Source organism: Theropithecus gelada, chromosome 1 (genome assembly GCF_003255815.1).
Source record: "Theropithecus gelada isolate Dixy chromosome 1, Tgel_1.0, whole genome shotgun sequence".
NCBI lineage: Eukaryota > Metazoa > Chordata > Mammalia > Primates > Cercopithecidae > Theropithecus > Theropithecus gelada.
Genome location: NC_037668.1, coordinates 8910729 through 8917273, shown reverse-complemented (window position 1 = coordinate 8917273; position 6545 = coordinate 8910729). Strand labels below are relative to the sequence as shown.

The following is a 6545-nucleotide window of genomic DNA, read 5'->3' as shown; positions in this document are numbered from 1 at the left end:
TCTGCCCACTTTTACAACTCTCTTTCTAGATTTGACTCACTTGTGTCACCTGGTTTCTGCTTTTTGATTGACCTTGAACCCATATTTGTCTACTCCTGAGTCAATCAATTTTGCTTCCAGTCCCTGCGCCCAGACGTGCCCACACCTGGAACTGCCTACCAGGCTCAGCCAGTTGCTGCTGCCTGGCTCTTGGCTTTCTATGCCTCCAGCTCCTGATTCTGCCTGCCAGTGAGCTGCATGTGGCTCTCTGCCCCAACCCAGCATGTGCACTGTGATTCTCAGGAGCGTGGCTTCCAGGCCTTACATCTGGCTGCACAACCTCGTGTGCAGGCCACAGTCCCCCTTCCCTCTCTCTCCTTACCTTCTCCATTACTCTCTCTACTCATGGTTTGTGGATTTTCATGCAGGAGCTCTCATCTTAACACGTGGTCTCCTCCACTCCACTACCTCCCAGGTCTGTCTTTTGAGAAAGGAATGCTGTTCCATTGCTGCCATCCCACCTCCCTGGGTTCAGAGAACCAGCACAGTCACATGGGCTTTCCTGAGCTGTGATCTCAAGGTCACTTGTTTCAGTACTACCTCTGTCGCCTGGTGTGCAGACACCCAAGACTGCAAAGTTTTATTCTCCCTGGTTATTTTATTTCCTGTGAATTACTGGAGATTTCCTCCATTCTTCTTGTGGCTTCTATTTCTTTTCTTATATCAGGCTCTATAATTTTGCTGCCGTAGCCAGTGCATTGTTTTGTACATTCTTGGTTTTAAAAAAATGACAGAAATTCAATTCTAATAAGCACCAATGATAGAGAGGATTTGTGGGCTCCTGTAACCAAAACAAGAAGGGCAGAAACAGGGTTGGACATCAGTGGCCACCAGAACCAGAAGCTGGAGGCTCTCAGGACACTCTCTCGTCACCCTTTTTTCCTGCTTGCTGCAGGCAGCTCTATGCTCTCCGGCTGGCTTTCCTCTCAGTGCTGGAGGCAGGGATGCCAGCAGTTCCCATCTCACATGTTCCCAGCTTTGTGTCCAACAGGGCAGGGTTTGCTTCTTGGTTCAAAACACCTTTGAAAGCACCTGGTTAGGCCAAGCGCAGTGGCTCACTCCCATAATCCCAGCACTTTGGGAGGCAGAGGTGGGCGGGTCACCTGAGGTGGGGAGTTCGAGACCAGCTTGACCAACATGGAGAAACCCCGTCTCTACTGAAAATACAAAATTAGCCAGGCATGGTGGCGCATGCCTGTGATCCCAGCTACTCAGGAGGCTGAGGCAGGAGAATCGCTTGAACCCAGGAGGCAGAGGTTGCAGTGAGCTGAGGTTGCACCATTGCACTCCAGCCTGGGCAACAAGAGCAAAACTCCATCTGAAGAAAGAAAAAAGAAAAGAAAAGAAAGAAAGAAAGAAAGCACCTGGTTAGCCAGGCGCGGTGGCTCACGCTTGTAATCCCAGCACTTTGGGAGGCCGAGATGGGCGGATCACGAGGTCAGGAGATCGAGACCATCCTGGCTAACACGGTGAAACCCCGTCTCTACTAAAAAATACAAAAAACTAGCTGGGCGAGGTGGCGGGCGCCTGTAGTCCCAGCTACTCGGGAGGCTGAGGCAGGAGAATGGTGTGAACCCAGGAGGTGGAGATTGCAGTGAGCCGAGATCGTGCCACTGCACTCCAGCCTGGGCGACAGAGCGAGACTCTGTCTTAAAAAAAAAAAAAAAAGAAAGCACCTGGTTAATATCTTGGAGAATTAGGTCATCTCATAGTCCAGGGGAAAACTAGAGAAGCCCTTATAGAGCCTCATCACTGGGGGGATGTTCCTAAGTGAAAGGATGTCCATGCCAGAAAGAAGGGGTCTTGGCAGATAATAAATGTCCACTGCAGACCAAGATTAAATACATCCTGGCTCTGACCATCTCTCATCTCTTCCCCCCTAAGCGCTCTTCCCCAAGTTAGGAGAAGTCTTTTATTCCAGAAGTCTTTTTGGCAACTTGATTATGGAGAATGTGACCCCAGTATACTAAGTTTTCTTGGGTAAAATGTGGAAGGAATATATATTGACAACAACGGTGGTGAAAAGAGAGAGGGAGAGGAGGATCAGATTACACTGTAGTTTTCACAGGCAGCTCAGCAGATCTACACCAAGTCTCTAGCAACATTTTCATTGACATAAGCTAACTCAAGCACATCTTTGGGCTTTCATTGTAACTTTGAGTGGATACGTGTTATAGAGACAGGTGGTTAGTGCTAGAGCACTAGTTTCAGATGCAGCAGAACACCCTTCATTTATCACAAAGAAAATAGTATGAACTTTAATATGTAGAACAGATCAGACCATATATGCTGTAATTGAAGTTTCCCTTCTGCTACCCTCCACAGGAACCTGAGCTCCACAGAACTCAATGAAAAAGCAACTGTAACAGAAGAGATACGTACATTATATTCTCTGTTTACTTTGTTTATGTTTATGTCTGAATTTACTTTGAAACGCTTCAGCATTGGCAGTGTGATTTGCTTGCGTATGTTATTTAGATGTAATCTGCACCCAAGGGATGATCACTTGCTGTAATTGGGAATGCGTACTCCAGGGATGGTTAGTTAATATTTACCAAAGTAGCAGACAACACAGAAAATGAGAGCCAAGTGAAAGGGGAAACCCCTTATAAAATCATCAGATCTTGTGAGACGTATTTACTACCACGAGAACAGTATGGGGGAACCGCCCCATGATTCAATTATCTCCCACCAGGTCCCTCCCACAATATAATTATGGGAGCTGCAATTCAAGATGAGGTTTGGGTGGGGACACAGCCAAACCATATCACCCGATAACAAGGTTAAGAAGGGGGAAGAGCCAATATCTTCACCTCATCAAGGTTGGATCCAACTTTTGTGGGGCCTGAGACTTACATACCTTCAGGGTCTTCTCTGAAAAAGATGTATTAAAAATTATAAATACAAAATTAGCCATGAAAATGAATACAGAATGAGAAAAAAATGACTTCAATTTTTTTTTTTTTTTTGAGATGGAGTCTCACTTTGTCTCCCAGGCTGGACTGCAGTGGCGCGATCTCAGCTCACTGCAACCTCTGCCTCCAGGGTTCAAGCGATTCGCCTGCCTTAGCCTCCCAAGTAGCTGGAATTACAGGCATGCATCACCATGCCTGGATAATTTTTGTATTTTTAGTAGAGACGGGGTTTCACCATGTTGGCGGCTGATCTTGAACTCCTGACCTCAGGTGATTCACCTGCGGTGCCCTCCCAACGTGCTGGGATTACAGGCGTGAGCCACTGTGCCGGGCCAATGACTTCAAATATTGAAAAGTTTAGAAATACCACAAAAATCCCCCAAATAACATAATATTTCTATTAATTAATGGTTGATATGGCTGTGTAATACATTTTCTTGCTTTTTTGCTGCGTCCTCCTTGATGGCCTCTTCATGTCACCACCGTGTGGTAATATTTTCTATAGAGAGAATAAAATAATTCAGTGCTTCCTCTAACTTGGTTGATCAAAATTTTTTCCATGTTAGTTTTTAAGATTCATAAAACCTGCAACTTCAATAGACAAGTTCACTCTTTGTAGTTCTTCCACAAGGTTGTGCACTATAGACAGAAAAATTCTGATGAATTTAGTTTTGCATAATATCTTCACAAAAGAAAACATCATGGAGTGTTTATAATTGTATACACTGCATATAAAGCACACTCCTGACAGAATGTCCTTTACTAGAAATGGATGAGAACAGAATCCTCCACTAGGAATTGTTTATGTCTTGATGGAAAGACACTTCCAGAGATTAGTTTCTGGCTTTGCACAATTAAAACCTTGTTTCTTCCCCTCTCCCTGTAAGGATCCAGTGCTGGGTGCCATAGCATAGGTTCATGCTCATAGGTGCTCTGGTTCCGTATCTTCCTGTTACATCACTCGGTAAGTTTGCCCCGTGGGTGGTAAGAATATTCCTGCACAGGACAGCTAGGAATAAGTTAACTATACATGGAAATGTCTGCAAACCACATAAATACCTCCCACTAAACCGCAGCTAAATGTATCACCAACTCAACTTTCCTTAACTAGATCCCCAAAATGCTTACGGTCACTCCCCACCACCTGAAAGGGGAGACTGGCTGAAAGAAATTCATAATGGAAAGAGAGAGTGCCTTATTCCATTGTGGTTCAAATCTGTCCTTGGCAAAATTTATAAAACCATCTACCATGTAAACAGATGGCTGGGGACCCTCCCAGGGCCTTGGAAGTGGTCCATCACATGAGAGCTCTGATATTTAGCTTCGTTTGTTTTGTAATACAATGCCTCTCCACCAAACTATAGAGGGTCACCAATATTTACCTTGGGAACAGCCAGTTGAATTAGGTGGGTTTGCAACAAAGGGAATAAATGAAAGACAGGCTTTTTCTATTTATAAGCTTCTGCTTATAATCATCAGCAAAACAGTCACACATAAAATAACTGCCAAAAACTTAACAAAACTACATGGCCAGAAGTGCAATTTAATGTAGTAGAAACGAAGTACAAATTACAACAAAGGGCAGATGAATAAAAAGGGTGAATGGATTAATCATAGGGTGTTTTCTGGAAAAGGTGAGTTTGAAAGAGCTTTTGTATGGAGTGAGGCATAGAAAGAAGAGGAAAATGCATTTGAGGAAGGCCTGAAAGGTCTAAATACACTGAAGAACATCAAATTGTATACAGGAATCAGCTGAAAATTGACTGGAAAGGAGTGTTCATGAAAAACAGCATAAAATTAAATTTTAATAAGACTGTTTATGGTCAGAACGAAGTAACTAGTGCACATCTAGTCCACCAAGTGTCAGCAACTAGAAAATTAAACAAAAATATTAATATCTGAAATAGTTATTTTCGGTTATTGAACAACAGGCATTTCAGGCATGAGATCTCAGAGAGAAGACAAACAAGTGAGGTGAGCCCTACCATAGCCCTAGCCTTTTATTTCAATGCATTTTCTGGACCAGTTGCAGGAAAGGGGAATTCAGAGTATGGCAGTCTCATTGACTCAAAAAGTCAGAGACTGGAGTTCAGGAAGCCTGAGGCATCTGGATGGAACTTGTGAGACACAGTAGCAGAATGAAAGAGCAACACAGAATAAGTTCCAGAAATCTGCAGAGGATCCTCTTGAATCTTTGGCTAAATAATAAGATGCACATGTTAAAGGTGAAACTCCATAAACCCCGGGAAATAATAATGATTAAGGAAAGATAAATTACGGGGAACTATAAACTGAGCAACTACCAGAGCTTGCACAGGACTGGGAGATATTTGAGTTCAGCTCAGCCAGAATGGGAAGACCTCATTGAGTACTTGCTGCATTCAGGTGAAATCCTGGAAAGAGTATGTCTTACTAGTAGGGCTAAACCAGTCCTAGAGCAAAAGATACTCTAGACTCTTTCTAAAAAAGCCTCAAAGGGATAAAGCTGATCTGAAATTAATTTAATCTATTGCAAGAGCAAAAATCAATAATTTGTAAAGAAACACAAGAAAGTTTAGGCTAACAATGGAATATTCGCAATAGCCAGAATCCAGTCAAAATTATTAGACATGCCATAAACAAGAAATGTAACCCATAATGAAAGGGAAAATCAGACAATAGAAGCAGATCTAGAAATGACAAAGATGGAATTAGCAAACAAGGGCATTAAAACAACGATTATAGATTTGTTCAAGCAATTAAGGGAAAACACGAACATAATAAGTAAGTAAATGGAAATCATTAAAAGAAACAGGCCAGGCACAGTGGCTCATGCCTGTAATCCCAGAACTTTGGGAGGCCAAGGCAGGTGGATCACCTGAGAGGTCAGGCGTTCAAGACCAGCCTGGCCAATATAGTAAAACCCCGTCTCTACTAAAAATAGAAAAAAATAGCCAGGCGTGGTGGCGGGCACCTATAATCCCAGCTACTTGGGAGACTGAGGCAGAAGAATCGCTTGAACCTGGGAGGCAGAGGTTGCAGTGAGCCAAGATCACACCATTGCACTCCGACCTGGGCAACAAGAGTGCAACTCCATCTCAAAGAACAAAAACAAAAACAAAAACAAAAACAAAAAACAGAAAAAGAAACAAATCAGCCATCTAAAGCTAAAAAACACCCCAATATCTAAAACAAAAAGCCCACTAGGCAGATTTAAAGGCAGATTCTACATTATAGAAGAAAAAAATTAATAAAAGATGTATTATATCAACCCTAGAATAAACTATTAAAAAAGTTGTAGCTAATAAGACAATAGTGAAAATAAAATGAAATAATAAATTTTTTAATTCAAAAGAAGGGAGAGAGAAAGGAAAACAAAACCAAAGAAAAACTGAAACCAATAAGTCAATAGTTAACTGATTTAACACAGCCACATTAAGAATTGTATTAGGGCCGGGCGCGGTGGCTCAAGCCTGTAATCCCAGCACTTTGGGAGGCCGAGATGGGCGGATCACGAGGTCAGGAGATCGAGACCATCCTGGCGAACACAGTGAAACCCCGTCTCTACTAAGAAATACAAAAAATAGCCGGGCGAGATGGCGGGCGCCTGTA

The 6545-nt window shown here is 42.9% G+C and overlaps 1 long non-coding RNA gene across 1 annotated transcript in view; it reads right to left on the bottom strand.

Moving 5' to 3' along the window:
* Window positions 1–2252: 2252 nt before the first annotated feature.
* Window positions 2253–6545, bottom strand: part of LOC112614022 — a 15095-nt gene continuing 10802 nt past the window's right edge. Inside the window, exons 3-4 of the long non-coding RNA XR_003117029.1 lie at window positions 2853–2908; window positions 2253–2399 (exon numbers count right to left, since the gene is read on the bottom strand). This is a non-coding gene — a long non-coding RNA (uncharacterized LOC112614022). The remainder of the gene's footprint in view (window positions 2400–2852; window positions 2909–6545) is intronic.